Source organism: Bombina bombina, chromosome 2 (genome assembly GCF_027579735.1).
Source record: "Bombina bombina isolate aBomBom1 chromosome 2, aBomBom1.pri, whole genome shotgun sequence".
Taxonomy (NCBI): Eukaryota; Metazoa; Chordata; class Amphibia; order Anura; family Bombinatoridae; genus Bombina; species Bombina bombina.
In genome coordinates, this window is record NC_069500.1 from 580,380,489 (window position 1) to 580,397,584 (window position 17,096).

The following is a 17,096-nucleotide window of genomic DNA, read 5'->3' on the forward strand; positions in this document are numbered from 1 at the left end:
AGCAGCCACTTCCCTTAGCTGCTGACTCAATGCAGAGAACTGTTTGCAGAAAAAGGCAAGTAAAAAACGTTTTTGTTGATTAAACTTAGTTTGATGATGATATAGTCTGTTGTGTGATTAAACACAGGCAGGCTAATCTGTGTATAACCAGACCTGAGCAATGGAGCCATTTTTAAAGGAACAAGATCTAGCAGCCACTTCCGTTAGCTGCAGAAAAATGCAAGTAAAAAAACGTTTTTCTACATTAAACTTAGTTTGATGATGATACAGTCTGTTGTGTGATTATTTTGTTTTTGTTCATTAAACTTAGATTGATGATGATACAGTCTGTGTGATAATTTTATTAGGTGCGGTTTAGCAAATGTTTTTGTTCATTAAACTTAGTTTGATGATGACACAATCTATTTTATTAGGTTAATAATGCTGTTTCGCATTTAAAGTCTTCATTTCAAAGCTTTAAAAATAATGTATTAGGTGTTACTTATGACGATTTTGAGAGGAGCCTGGAACCTAACTCCCTCACTTCCCATTGACTTACATTATAAACTGGGTTTCAATTTACAACGGTTTCGATTTACAACCATTCCTTCTGGAACCTAACCCCGGCGTAAACTGAGGGCTACCTGTACAGTATATACATATATCATTTTTTTAAATAGAAATACTTGAAATACAATTGATAAAAAAAAAAAAAGAGAAAAAAAAAAGTCTCAATATCACCTATATCTTGAACATGATTCATTTGCCAGTAATATGATCAGTCCATCAAAAAACACTTTGGGCAAGATTACAAGTAGAGCGCAAATGTTTGCATGGGAGCGATAAGGGGTTTATCTATCGCTTGTATTACGAGTTGAAAGTAAACACGATCACTTGAGCACAATCGCGATTTACGCTAGAATGATTACAGCGTCTTCAGAGTTCAGGCGCAAAACAAAAAAGTGTCACAAAACACATTAAAAAATACACTACAAAGTATATTTACACTCATAATAATACTATCTATTAAAAATTATGTAAAAAAATATATTGCACACAAAAATGATAAGGACTCAAAGATCTCAGGTAGGCAATGCACTTTAACACAGAGATACATATATATACAGAATATATATATATATATATATATATACACTTACATGTCTAAAAATGTATATGTATGTATATATCAAGGTTACATAACTATATAACATAAGGCCCTTATTTATATGAGGATAACTGCTTTTTACTTTTTCATTTAGGTAAACAAAACACAAATTATATACTAACCTTGTTTATTAAAATGTAATATAAAAAATGCATTTTTCACTATTTTTGTTGCAGATTTCTTTACATATCATGATATATACTTAGAATAATGGTATAGCTTAAATCTCCTGGGTCTTCTGAAAAAACAAAAGGTAGACAGCTTATGCCCTGTACAAGCAAAAATAACTATTGTTTGAGATTTCCTTATGTTCAATATCTGTATCTAAAAATCTGCTTGACTTGTAAAGTTAGCACAAAACAACATTATTATTTACTCATTATACATACGTGAAAGGGGAGTCAAGGTTAGAAAACATGTTTTTGTATATTGGCCTAAGTAACAAAATTAGTCTTAGGAAAAAGCTTATATAAAGGAATGAAGTGTAGACCCTTAAATGTATATATAAACTTATGTTAAAGAAAGGAAATGTAGAAACAAAAATAAGTGACTACACACAAGACAGGGATATCAGCACTTCAATTTTATTTATCTATGGCTCCAATAGCCTAGTCAAAATTAATATTAGTTTTTTTTCACAATGCAATCTTGATCAAGCAAATAAGATACAGGCTAGATGTCTACAAACAGTATAGCCATACATGTGAACCAAACAAAGAAGTACACAGAGATGTTATTGCCTTAAAGCCCTAAACATCAAGTAAAAAATGTGTGAGCAATTGCCAATATGATTAGTTACCTTAACCAAACAACACCTCCACTAGAGGATTACTATGCATATTTGCACACGTTTTGATTTGGCTACGCTATGTGGATGACGTTTTTCTCCTATGGAGAGGAACTGAGGAAACCTTGAAAGAATTCGTTAGTGTGCTGAATGTAAATGAGTTCAATATTTTGTTAACTTTTGACTTCAATAAGAATGAACTTACATTCCTGGATGTTAAAATTAAAAAGGAAGGGATCTCTCTAGCAACCGAAATTTATCGGAAAGATACGGCCACTAACAATATCTTGGAAGCCTCCAGTTGCACAATTTCTCAAATTAAGGAGAAATTTTTCCAGCTTAGGAAAATTCAATTTACATGCTAAAGAAATGTACAGTACATTTGAAAGCAGGGGATACTCTAAAAGGAACTTAAACTATGCCATGAATAGAGCAAGAAGAGAGAATAGGGATGATTTACTCATTAAGAACAAAGCCAAATTGATTGACCAGAAGATATGGTTTGTGACTGAGTTTAACTGTCACTGGGAAAGGATTTGTGGAGTCCTGAAAGATAAATGGCAATTTTTACAAGCTGATGAAGGTATTGTGAATCTAGTGGGGGTAAAACCCTCCCTAGTTGCCAGAAGGGCTCCAAACCTAAAAGATAAATTGGTTAAGAGCTTTTTTGTAAAAAGTCCCGATACAAAAGATTGGTTGGGAGAACATAGAAAGGTAAAAGGTTGCTTTCAATGTGGACATTGTGTCCTTTGTAAATTTGTTGTCCGCACTAAGACTTTTTCGACAGGCTTTGAGACTTTTTCAATCAAACAGTTTATTAACTGCAAAACTGAGAATGTCATTTACCTATTATCTTGTTGTTGTCCAGTCTTCTATGTAGGTAAAACTAGACATATGCTAAAAGACAGAGGCCTAGATTTAGACTTTTGGCGTTAGCCGTGAAAACCAGCGTTAGAGGCTCCTAACGCTGGTTTTAGGCTACCGCCGGTATTTGGAGTCACTCAAAATAGGGTCTAACGCTCACTTTCCAGCTGCGACTTTTCCATACAGCAGATCCCCTTACGTAAATTGCGTATCCTATCTTTTCAATGGGATTTTTCTAACTCCGGTATTTAGAGTCGTTTCTGAAGTGAGCGTTAGACATCTAACGACAAAACTCCAGCCGCAGGAAAAAAGTCAGTAGTTAAGAGCTTTCTGGGCTAACGCCGGTTTCTAACGCTCTTAACTACTGTACTCTAAAGTACACTAACACCCATAAACTACCTATGTACCCCTAAACCGAGGTCCCCCCACATCGCCGACACTCGAAAAAAATTTTTTAACCCCTAATCTGCCGACCGCCACCTATGTTATCCTTATGTACCCCTAATCTGCTGCCCCTAACACCGCCGACCCCTGTATTATATTTATTAACCCCTAATCTGCCCCCCTCAACGTCGCCTCCACCTGCCTACACTTATTAACCCCTAATCTGCTGACCGCAAAGCGCCGCCACCTACGTTATCCTTATGTACCCCTAATCTGCTGCCCCTAACACCGCCGACCCCTATATTATATTTATTAACCCCTAATCTGCCCCCCACAATGTCGCCTCCACCTGCCTACACTTATTAACCCCTAATCTGCCGACCGGACCTGAGCGCTACTATAATAAAGTTATTAACCCCTAATCCGCCTCACTAACCGTATCATAAATAGTATTAACCCCTAATCTGCCCTCCCTAACATCGCCAACACCTAACTTCAATTATTAACCCCTAATCTGCCGACCGAATCTCGCCGCTATTCTAATAAATGTATTAACCCCTAAAGCTAAGTCTAACCCTAATACTAACACCCCCCTAAGTTAAATATAATTTAAATCTAACAAAATTAATTAACTCTTATTAAATAAATTATTCCAATTTAAAGCTAAATACTTACCTGTAAAATAAATCCTAATATAGCTACAATATAAATTATAATTATATTATAGCTATTTTAGGATTTATATTTATTTTACAGGTAACTTTGTATTTATTTTAACCAGGTACAATAGCTATTAAATAGTTAAGAACTATTTAATAGCTAAAATAGTTAAAATAATTACAAATTTACCTGTAAAAGAAATCCTAACCTTAGTTACAAATAAACCTAACACTAGACTATCAATAAATTAATTAAATAAACTACCTACAATTACCTACAATTAACCTAACACTACACTATCAATAAATTAATTAAATACAATTGCTACAAAGAAATACAATTAAATAAACTAGCTAAAGTACAAAAAATAAAAAAGAACTAAGTTACAAAAAATAAAAAAATATTTACAAACATAAGAAAAATATTACAACAATTTTAAACTAATTACACCTACTCTAAGCCCCCTAATAAAATAACAAAGCCCCCCAAAATAAAAAAATGCCCTACCCTATTCTAAATTACTAAAGTTCAAAGCTCTTTTACCTTACCAGCCCTGAACAGGGCCCTTTGCGGGGCATGCCCCAAGAAATTCAGCTCTTTTGCCTGTAAAAAAAAACATACAATACCCCCCCCAACATTACAACCCACCACCCACATACCCCTAATCTAACCCAAACCCCCCTTAAATAAACCTAACACTAAGCCCCTGAAGATCATCCTACCTTGTCTTCACCATACCAGGTTCACCGATCGGTCCAGAAGAGCTCCTCCGATGTCCTGTTCCAAGCCCAAGCGGGGGGCTGAAGAGGTCCATGATCCGGCTGAAGTCTTCATCCAAGCGGGCCAGAAGAGGTCTTCCATCCGATTGAAGTCTTCATCCAAGCGGCATCCATCCGGAGCGAAGCGGCAGCATCCTGAAGACCTCCACCGCGGAACATCCATCCTGGCCGACGACTGAACGACGAATGACGGTTCCTTTAAATGACGTCATCCAAGATGGCATCCCTCGAATTCCGATTGGCTGATAGGAGAATCGGAATTAAGGTAGGAATATTCTGATTGGCTGATGGAATCAGCCAATCAGAATCAAGTTCAATCCGATTGGCTGATCCGATCAGCCAATCAGATTGAGCTTGCATTCTATTGGCTGTTCCGATCAGCTGCTGCCGCTTCGCTCCGGATGGATGCCGCTTGGATGAAGACTTCAATCGGATGGAAGACCTCTTCTGGCCCGCTTGGATGAAGACTTCAGCCGGATCATGGACCTCTTCAGCCCCCCGCTTGGGCTTGGATCAGGACATCGGAGGAGCTCTTCTGGACCGATCAGTGAACCTGGTATGGTGAAGAAAAGGTAGGATGATCTTCAGGGGCTTAGTGTTAGGTTTATTTAAGGGGGGTTTGGGTTAGATTAGGGGTATGTGGGTGGTGGGTTGTAATGTTGGGGGGGGGGTATTGTATGTTTTTTTTTACAGGCAAAAGAGCTGAATTTCTTGGGGCATGCCCCGCAAAGGGCCCTGTTCAGGGCTGGTAAGGTAAAAGAGCTTTGAACTTTAGTAATTTAGAATAGGGTAGGGCATTTTTTTATTTTGGGGGGCTTTGTTATTTTATTAGGGGGCTTAGAGTAGGTGTAATTAGTTTAAAATTGTTGTAATATTTTTCTTATGTTTGTAAATATTTTTGTATTTTTTGTAACTTAGTTCTTTTTTATTTTTTGTACTTTAGTTAGCTTATTTAATTGTATTTCTTTGTAGCAATTGTATTTAATTAATTTATTGATAGTGTAGTGTTAGGTTAATTGTAGGTAATTGTAGGTAGTTTATTTAATTAATTTATTGATAGTCTAGTGTTAGGTTTATTTGTAACTTAGGTTAGGATTTCTTTTACAGGTAAATTTGTAATTATTTTAACTATTTTAGCTATTAAATAGTTCTTAACTATTTAATAGCTATTGTACCTGGTTAAAATAAATACAAAGTTACCTGTAAAATAAATATAAATCCTAAAATAGCTATAATATAATTATAATTTATATTGTAGCTATATTAGGATTTATTTTACAGGTGAGTATTTAGCTTTAAATTGGAATAATTTATTTATTAAGAGTTAATTAATTTCGTTAGATTTAAATTATATTTAACTTAGGGGGGTGTTAGTATTAGGGTTAGACTTAGATTTAGGGGTTAATACATTTATTAGAATAGCGGCGAGATTCGGTCGGCAGATTAGGGGTTAATAATTGAAGTTAGGTGTCGGCGATGTTAGGGAGGGCAGATTAGGGGTTAATACTATTTATGATAGGGTTAGTGAGGCAGATTAGGGGTTAATAACTTTATTATAGTAGTGCTCAGGTCCGGTCGGCAGATTAGGGGTTAATAAGTGTAGGCAGGTGGAGGCGACATTGTGGGGGGCAGATTAGGGGTTAATAAATATAATATAGGGGTCGGCGGTGTTAGGGGCAGCAGATTAGGGGTACATAGGGATAATGTAAGTAGCGGCGGTTTACGGAGCGGAAGATTAGGGGTTAATAATAATATGCAAGGGTCAGCGATAGCGGGGGCGGCAGATTAGGGGTTAATAAGTGTAAGGTTAGGGGTGTTTAGACTCGGGGTACATGTTAGAGTGTTAAGTGCAGACGTAGTAAGGGTTACCGCATAGCAAACAATGGGGCTGCGTTAGGAGCTGAACGCGGCTTTTTTGCAGGTGTTTGGTTTTTTTTCAGCTCAAACAGCCCCATTGTTTCCTATGGGGGAATCGTGCACGAGCACGTTTTTGAGGCTGGCCGCGTCCGTAAGCAACTCTGGTATCGAGAGTTGAAGCTGCGTTAAAAATGCTCTACGCTCCTTTTTTGGAGCCTAACGCAGCCTTTATGTGGACTCTCGATACCAGAGTTATTTTTATGGTGCGGCCAGAAAAAAGCCGGCGTTAGTTTTTCGGGTCGTTACCGACAAAACTCCAAATCTAGGCCAGAGTGACTGAGCATAGGGACGATATAAAGGCAACAAAGGATGGAGAAATAAAAAGTGGTGTGGCTTTACACTTTTTAACACACCCTAATTCTTCCCCTCTGGATTTAAAAGTGACAGGTATTGAGGCATGCTCACTCTTTGGTAGAGGAGGGGATATTGATAATATCCTCTTGAAAAAGGAGACAGCATGGATGTATAAACTACAGACAGTGGCCCCCAAAGGTCTTAATGAGACATTTGAGTTTGCTGCCTTTCTGTAACTATGTACCCCTAATTCGCAGGATGGTCTCTATTAAATATCGAACCGGAAAGTTGTATTTTCTATTTGTTTATTATATACAAAAAGTTCTATTTAAGCCATCTTTTGTGTTTTTAAGCTAAATGTTTGAACCATGCGAAAGAAAAATTTCTTTTATTATTTGTATATTTTATTTAAAACATTCTTTCTTTTCTTTTCTTTTCTTTTTGAAAATTGTAATATAATATATTTGCATTTTAAATAATGTGTATTTAGCACCAATGTAGAGTAATGATATAGCTCTTAGTCAAGCTTATTTTTCACCTTTTTCCTTAAGAGAGGCTTGTGTTAAGGCAGCCTTGACAATTGGATATCAGGTTAAATTGGTTATCCAATCGTTGTGAGTCAAGACCGGTAAATAATTGGATGTATCTTCAACTTACTATTCGTTTTCCCTGAGGAAACCCCAATGATGCTGTGGTCACGTGGGGGGTGAAACACGCGTCGGCAGTGACGTACACAGAGCGGGTTGCTCTGTCCTAAACACAACAGACCATTACAGTGTTGCAACAGCTAAGAAGGATTTCAATGTGGCATATGCTCGATTTTCACGCTACACTCCATCACTGCATGTGCTGAAAGTGATGTCTCTACTGGAGTTGTGAGTTGTTATTTACGGTGGGACAAAAATTGTCCTTTAAAAGCCAGGTTCTTGGCATACTAACTGTGCCTACTGCTCATACATTCGGAGGATAACTGCCATATGGTAATATTGCCTTTGAAAAACCGAAAGGGTCCAACTCTTCAATTGCTCCATAACGGACATTGTTGCTATAATTGATATCCTTATATACAAGACTTTCAATACAATTCCAGCAAAATTGAATACTTTGTATGAGAAACTCCTGTTGTTTACATATACTGTTTTCATTGCCACACTGTGTGTAATTTTGGTAATATTGGGACTCGCCTCTGGGGACTGCACATGGATCCAACTATATACTTATAATTTCATTGCACTTATATCTATTTCATTATAGTGGTGTCCTCTGAAATAGGTGTTGTGCAGCTCCCTTTAGTCCATCTTACCAATATTGAGCAAGTGCTTTACCTATGTGTTTGCATATATTTATGTATGCATTACCTGTTTCTTTTGCAAAATTATTTGCTTGAGGTTACTCCTTTACATTGATTTAGTGAGTGTTTCTTCACAAACATAGATCCTCATGGATCACTATGATGGCTGAATTGTGCAAATATGCATAGCCATCCTCTAGTGGAGGTGTTGTTTGGTTAAGGTAACTAATCATAGGCCCGATCCGATATGCAGCGTCGCCCGCAAAAGCCAGTGACACCGGTTTTTGCACGTTTTTGGTATCCTATATTCAGCGCCGCATCTAAATGCGGCACGTATATTTCACCTGTCGCTTGCAATTTTTACTCCCATAAGCTAACATGGGACCGCGTCATAAGTCGGTATCCAATATCCAGCGCAAGGCCTTACGTGGCAAAAATGGAGAAATCTTACTCAATTTTCAGCTCGCCATAAAATGCAGCCGTAGCAGGCCTTGCGCTGAGTATAGGAGCACCGTAACTCCCTAAAATGCCTGCAAAAAAAAAACTAACACCTAGCGCATGTGCAATGTCTATCTACCTGTCAACCGCAATCCCCCACCGCAATAACTAATAGACTGTATTAACCCCTAAACCGCCATAGCCCACACCGCAATAAACCTATTCTATTATTAACCCCTAAACTGCCATAGCCCACAATGCAATAAACCTATTCTATTATTAACCCCTAAACTGCCATAGCTCACACCGCAATAAACCTATTCTATTATTAACCCCTAAACCGCCATAGCCCACATAGCCTACTAAATCTATTAACCCCTAATCTGCCGCCGCCAACGTCGCTGCCACTATAATAAAGTTATTAAGCCCTAAACCTAAGTCTAAACCTAACACCCCCTTAACTTAATTATTATTTAAATAAATCTAAATAATATTACTATTATTAACTAAAGTATTCCTATTTAAAACTAAATACTTACCTATAAAATAAACCCTAAGATAGCTAAAATATAATTAATATTTTCATTGTAGCTATTTTAGGATTTATTTTTATTTGAATTGACGTTGCATTCTATTGGCTGATCCAATCAGCCAATCGGATTGAACTTCAATCCGATTGGCTGATTAAATCAGCCAATCGGATTTTTCCTACCTTAATTCCGATTGGCTGATAGAATCCTATCAGCCAATCGGAATTCGAGGGACGACATCTTGGATGACGTCATTTAAAGGAACCTTCATTCATCGTTAGTCCGTCGTGCTGTAAGGATGCTCCGCGCCGGATGTCTTCAAGATGGAGCCGCTCCTCGTCGGATGGAAGAAGATAGAAGATGCTGCTTGGATGAAGACTTCTGCCGGTCCGGATCTCCTCTTCTGCCCGGATAGGATGAAGACTTCTGCCGGTCTGGATGTCCTCTTCTGCCCCATAGGATGAAGACTTCTGCCCGGATCGGATGACCACTTGTGCCCGGCTGGATGAAGACGTCTCAAGGTAGGGTGATCTTCAAGGGGGTAGTGTTAGGTTTTATTAAGGGGGGATTGGGTGGGTTTTAGAGTAGGGGTGTGTGGGTGGTGGGTTGTAATGTTGGGGGGGTATTGTCTTTTTTTTACAGGTAAAAGAGCTGATTACTTTGGGGCAATGCCCCAAAAAAAGCCCTTTTAAGGGCTATTTGTAATTTAGTATAGGGTAGGGCATTTTATTATTTTGGGGGGCTTTTTTATTTTATTAGGGGGCTTAGATTAGGTGTAATTAGTTTAAACTTCTTGTAATTTTTTTTATTTTCTGTAATTTAGTGTTTTGTTTTTTTTGTACTGTAGTTTATTTAATTTAATTGTATTTAATTTTAGCTAATTGTAGTTAATTAATTTAATTTATTTATTGATAGTGTAGTGTTAGGTGTATTTGTAACTTAGGTTAGGATTTATTTTACAGGTAATTTTGTAATTATTTTAACTAGGTAGCTATTAAATAGTTATGAACTATTTAATAGCTATTGTACCTAGTTAAAATTAATACAAAGTTGCCTGTAAAATAAAAATAAATCCTAAAATAGCTACAATGTAATTATTAATTATATTGTAGCTATCTTAGGGTTTATTTTATAGGTAAGTATTTAGTTTTAAATAGGAATACTTTAGATAATAATAGTAATATTATTTAGATTTATTTAAATAATAATTAAGTTAGGGGGTGTTAGACTTAGGTTTAGGGGTTAATAACTTTATTATAGTGGCGGCGACGTTGGCGGAGGCAGATTAGGGGTTAATAGATTTAATAGGCTATGTAAGCTATGGCGGTTTAGGGGTTAATAATTTAGTTATTACTTGCGGTGTGGGCTATGGCAGTTTAGGGGTTAATACATTTATTATTAGGAGTGAGAGGGGGATTGCAGATATAGGGGTATACGTGTCGTGCTTATTTTTGGGAGGCGTGTTAGACAGTTATGGGAGATTTAATATTTTTGGGACTTTTCTTAGGCGTCAGCAATTTCTAAAGTGCCTTAAGTCACTGGCGACTCCAGAAATTTGTAGTTACGCTTATTTTTGGACATCGCTAGTTTATCAGACTTACGGCACTTTAGGAACTGCCGGCGGGGTATATGTAATACCCCGATGTGCAAGGTAAATTTACAGGCGGCGCGGGTTCCCTCGCTTGCACCGAAACCTATGCCGTATATCGGACTGCGCCCCATAATGGCAATTGCTCACACATTTTTTACTTGATGTTTAGGGCTTTAAGGCAATAACATCTCTGTGTACTTCTTTGTTTGGTTCACATGTATGGCTATACTGTTTGTAGACATCTAGCCTGTATCTTATTTGCTTGATCAAGATTGCACTGTGAAAAAAAAACAAATATTAATTTTGGCTAGGCTATTGGAGCCATAGATAAATAAAATTGAAGTGCTGATATCCTTGTCTTGTATTTAGTCACTTATTTTTGTTTCTACATTTTCTTTCTTTAACATAAGTTTCTATTATTATTTACTCACCCTTAAACAATTAGCTCTAGATTATGAGTGGAGCGCAAAATTGAGCTAAAGCGAGCGCGCTCCACTTGTAATACCAGAGCTTGTATTTGAAGTCCAATGCAATTGACGCTTTGAACTCAATATAGGATGCTTCTATAGGCTCCAGTGGAAGCCTCGTTCTTATGCCGTGAGACACAGAATGAGAACCAAGTGCAGTGAAGGAGGTCGCACAGTGATGGGCAGCAGTTTTAAATATATGTGTTTATGCATATATATATATATATATATATATATATATATATACATGTGTTTATATATACACATAAATATATATATGTATATAAGCATATACCTATATATTTACTGGGAACACAGAGTTCCCCATAGACCGCAATGTAAAGACACTTTTTAGTGCCGTTTTTTTTTCTTCTAACACCCACCACATTTAACCCCATAAAACTGCTTGGTGTAGTTTTTTTTTTTTTTTTTTTTTAAAGTTGCTATATTTTTTATTTTATTTTTTAAAGGGACAGTCAAGTCCAAAAATACAACTTTTATGATTCAAATAGGGCATGTAATTTTAAACAAATTTCCAATTTACTTTTATCACCAAGTTTGCTTTGTTTTCTTGGTAGTACCTCAAGGCTCTGTCCTGGGTCCTCTACTCTTCTCTATTTACACTTCTTCACTGGGTAAACTTATCAACAGCTATGGCTTCAGCTATCACCTCTATGCTGATGATACCCAAATCTACCTTTCCACCCCTGCACTCTCTCCTGTCAACTCTCACATCAGCGACTGCTTATCTGGCATTTCCTCCTGGATGGCCTCTCACCACCTAAAAATAAATATCTCCAAGACCGAACTACTTCTAATTCCCCCCTCTAGCTACACTCCAGTCTCTAATTTTTCTATCACTGTTGGTGGCACCACTATCTCCCCATCACCACAAGTCTGCTGCCTCGGAGTCACGCTTGACTCTAATCTGTCCTTCATTCCCCACATCCAACTGCTCTCTTCATCCTGCCGCAATCACCTACGCAATATCTCCAAAATGCATCCGTTTCTGAGTGCTGAAACTACCAAACAGCTCATCCACTCCCTGGTAATTTCCCGACTTGACTACTGTAACAACTTACTAACTGGCCTCCCTCTCTCCCGCCTCTCTCCCCTCCAATCCATCCTAAATGCAACTGCCAGGCTAATCCACCTCTCTCGACGCTCTGTTTCTGCTGCACCTCTCTGTGAGTCCCTTCACTGGCTCCCCATTCACAACAGAGTTAAATTCAAAATTCTCACCCTGACCTACAAAGCCCTCACCAATGCTGCCCCACCCTACCTGTCCTCACTTACAAACAAATACACTCCTGACCGTACCCTAAGATCCAACAACGACCTTCTTCTTGCATTCTCTACCATCACCTCCTCTCATTCTAGACTACAGGACTTTTCTCGTGCGGCACCAACCCTCTGGAACACACTTCCTCGAGATGTCAGACTTGCCCCTAACCTCTCCTCCTTTAAACGTTCCCTAAAGACCTTTCAGTTACCCAGGAGTGAGCACTGATTGGCTAAAATGCAAGTCTGTCAAAAGAACTGAAATAAGAGGGCAGTTTGCAGAGGCATAGATAGAAGGTAATTACAGAGGTAAAAAGTGTATTGTGACAACAAAAATTCTGGTGTTGACTGTACCTTTAATTATAGAAACAAACTTAATTAGGGCACTTTTTGAAAATTAACCAGAGATCTGAACTATGTGGTTAATTTTCTGAGCACTAATTGCTACCGTGAGCTCGCGGTAGCAATAGCCAGCCACTTGTAATGGCTGGTTATTTATTGCATGCCCGCAAACTGGCAAATTTCCCCATTTACGGGTGCTCGATAAATTAGGGCTCCATTTGTATACTAGCCCTTAATGTGTATTTATTATAACAAAATAATTAGCTTACTCTTGATAAACAATATAAAAACAAAAGGGAACAGGGAGGCGCAAAACCCCTCTAAGTGCAGACTTATGTACAAGATGAAATATTTATTAAAAGTGACGATAACACACTCACACTACAAGCCCTCAAACATATGAGGTATGTGCAAACACAGCAGTTAAAAAGCAGTCAGATACTTCAAGTGACAGTTCTTTTAAATCAGCAACTTTCTTCCTCCCAAGAACGATCCGTGCTTACAGAAAGCCACAGGAGATGAAAAAAGTTTGTTTACCAAGTCACATATAAAAATCTCTAAAACATACGCCAAAAGCCAATACTACACCAGACTTGTAAGGTTAGAAAGCCGGCTCCCATACAGCTGGTGTGTGCAGCGTGGCGTGAAGATGGTGGGCGGGGCCTAACGCATTTCGTAGGACGTCTTCCTACTTTGTCAGAGGCTGCCCACATTCTGTCTCAACTGTCTATTTGTTCATGCTGTTGCTTCTAGATGCCGCTCCTCATTGGATAGCTACAAACAGCTTGTAAAGGAAAAAAACCCTGTGTATACGCTACGCTATGTGATCTAATCTAGAAATAAACATACTAATATCGCTAATGTTATTCTGCTTGTCTTTATATACAGAAAATAGACACCAATACAGACAACTTAATAATAATAAACACATTATGCTTCACTTATATATTTAGACATTCTTTATAGCCACTGCTAACCAAATATACATATATTTCAATTTATATTGCTAATACTCAATTGTTACATAAACTTGTTAGAATGCATAGACAACTGCTAATAATAGATCCCATTATTACACATAAAAAATTCATTAAAAAACATTTTATTTAATTCATTATAGAAGTTCATTCATTTCTAAAAACTCATTTATTTTACACAAGAAAAGGTGGGAGGCGGTTATATTAAAAGTGGTAAGTTTTTTGGATATATAAAAATGCACAATTAATATAAAACTTAAGTTTAAAAGGCAATTCATTCATTTATGTATTAAATACAAAAATACAAAAGAGAAACAAAAAAGATTCAAAAATGAATCAAGAAATATTTCAAAAATATATATTTGTTTTAAAATAAAGTGGTCCATATATATTTCATATTTTAATAGAGCCATATAGACCCTTATTAAACTCAATATAGACCACAGTATAAAATACCTATAAAAATACAAACATATTTGATTATAAAAACATATGTATAAGAACATGACCATAAAAACAGAAATATAAAAATATATCAAAATATATATAGATCTGAATATATATATATATATATATATATATATATATATATATATATATACACACACACTTGGTGCCTCATTCTTACTATATTTGAACAGAGTGATTTCATATGGGATAATATATATCCATTTCTAAACCTATGTAGTCTCCTGATTCTAGGGTATATGATTTTATCATATCTATATACATATGTATGATTAATAATGATACAAATAGAAATAATAAATACTAAATTTTATATCCATTTAATTCATTCGTCAGTAAGAAAAGCTGCAAGATCAATTTCTCTATTCATCCCCCTGGGCTCCTTTGAGCACAAGGTATGAATCCAGAAGGTTTCTCTACGTCTCAGAGAGGTCAATCTATCCCCCCCCCCCCCCGTAGTATCAAGTGAAACTCTCTCAATAGCTTTAACTCTTAGACTACTGGGGTCTTTGTTGTGAACTTCACAGAAATGAGCTGAGACTCCGTGGTTAAAGACACCTTTCTCAATATTCACCAAGTGTTCTCTAAAGCGTTTTTTCAGGCTCCGTTTTGTTCTTCCTATATAAATTTTCTCACATGAGCAAGATAATAAATAAACCACGTAAGTACTCTTGCAATTAATAGATTCTTTAATCTCATATATTTCCTTTCATCCCTTAGAGATAAGAAATTTGTATTATTGGGATCACAATGTGCACAACTTAAACAACCCCTCCTACCACATTTAAAAAAACCTTTTGAATTTCTTTTTAACCAGTTTCTTCTTTTCTCAGTTTCCCTTAATTTACTGGGAGCTAAAATACTCTTTAAATTTAGTTTCTTCCTAAAAACTACATTTGGTCTATCTGTTAGAACTTCTTTTAAAACGGGATCTTGTAAAAGAATTGACCAATGTTTAGCAAAACTTTTCTCTATCTGCCTAGAGGCCCTATTATACTTTGTAACAAATAAAGGCTGATCCTTAATCGGTTTATTATGTTGTTTTTTCTGCAATAAATCCGATCTATTCAGATTTTTTGCTCTTGTATATGCATTCCTTATCACTGAAGCATCATACCCTTTGCTTAAAAACCTGCTAGTTAGGACTTCAAACTCTTTTATATATGTATCCTCGTCCATGCAGTTCCTCCTCACTCTCTAGAACTGCCCGAACGGGATGTTTTGAATCCATTTATGATGGTGTCCACTTTTTGCGTGTAGATATGCATTAGTGTCCGTTTCTTTCCTAAACAAACTGGTAACAATCCTGCATTCTCTATGTGACAAGTTTAAGTCTAAAAACGTTATACTCTTTTTCCTGTGAGATTCGGTAAACTTCAAGTTTAATAAATTATGATTAACATACGTCACTAAATCTATTATACTATTTTCAGGACCACGCCAAATTATTAATATGTCGTCTATAAATTGACACCATTTTACTATATGGGGGGTGAGAGGATTATCTTTAAAGATATACATCTCCTCCCATCACCCCATATACAAATTAGCAAAATTCGGTGCAAATTTTGTACCCATGGTGGTCCCTTTTTTTTTTGTAGAAAAAATTCATTTTCAAATAGAAAATAATTTTTCTCTAAAATAAATTTAATACTTTCTTTAATATATTCTCTTTGTGCTAGATTAATATAATTAGTCTTCCTAAAATAATATTCAACTGCTTGTAATCCTAGATCATGTGGAATGGATGTGTAAAGCGAAGAGACGTCTAAAGTAATCCACATGTATCCGTCCCTCCAATCAATTTTGGACAATTGTGTGATTACATCTGTACTGTCTCCAATGTATGACTGTAGACAAGGCACCATTGGTCTCAAAATATTGTCTACATATTGAGACAATTTTGTTGTAAGGGATCCTATCCCAGACACTATGGGCCTACCTGGAGGATCAATGAGTTGCTTATGAATTTTTGGCAGGTGGTAGAAAATTGCTATTCATGGTTCTACCACCTGCAAGAACTCAAATTCAGATTTATCAAGTACATAAGAGTCTTTAGCTTTCCTAATGAGTTAATTATATGCCTCCAAAAATATTTTTGTTGGATTCCGACTCCATTTAGTATATGTTTCTATGTCCTTCAACAAACGATAGGCTTCTTTCAAATAATCGGCTCTATCTTGAAGGACAATCCCCCCTCCCTTGTCTGCACTCCGAATGACTAATTTATCAACTTTCTCAAATTTTCCAATGCTTTTTCTCATTCAGGCTCAAATTATATTTCTTTTTGCAAATCTTTTCCATATCTTGCACAACCAGACTATTAAAAACTGGGATGAAATTTCCCTGAGCCTGTCTGGGGAAGAAGGTTGACTGAGGCTTTAAACCTTTATGGTTTACTTTCAGGTCCAAAGCCTCAAGTTCTAGTTGCTGGAGTGTTTCCAAAATATCAGGGGGGTTACTCTCATCGGTAACTTCAATACCTTCTCCTCCTAACTCAAATGATGTATCAAAGGTTCCAGAGTCATCAAATTGGTTATTGACCTCCTCCAAAACCACACATTCATTACTTTCTCTATTCTTATTTTCGAAGAATCTTCTAAGAGTTAATTTTCGTGTGAATTTCTGTAGGTCAATAAACAATTCAAACTCTTTAGGGGTATTTGTTGGAGCGAAGGAGATGCCTTTTTTCAGTACCTCCTCTTCGCACGGGGTTAGTATTTTTAGTACTCTTGATAAACAACTGTAAATATTACAAAGTTTTGATCAATAACCAGATGTGAAAGTGCAAGAAATATGCAAAACTATTAAAGGGACATAAACATGCAATAACATAATTTTCTAATTTGCTAAAGCATTTTGTTATTGCAATATTATTT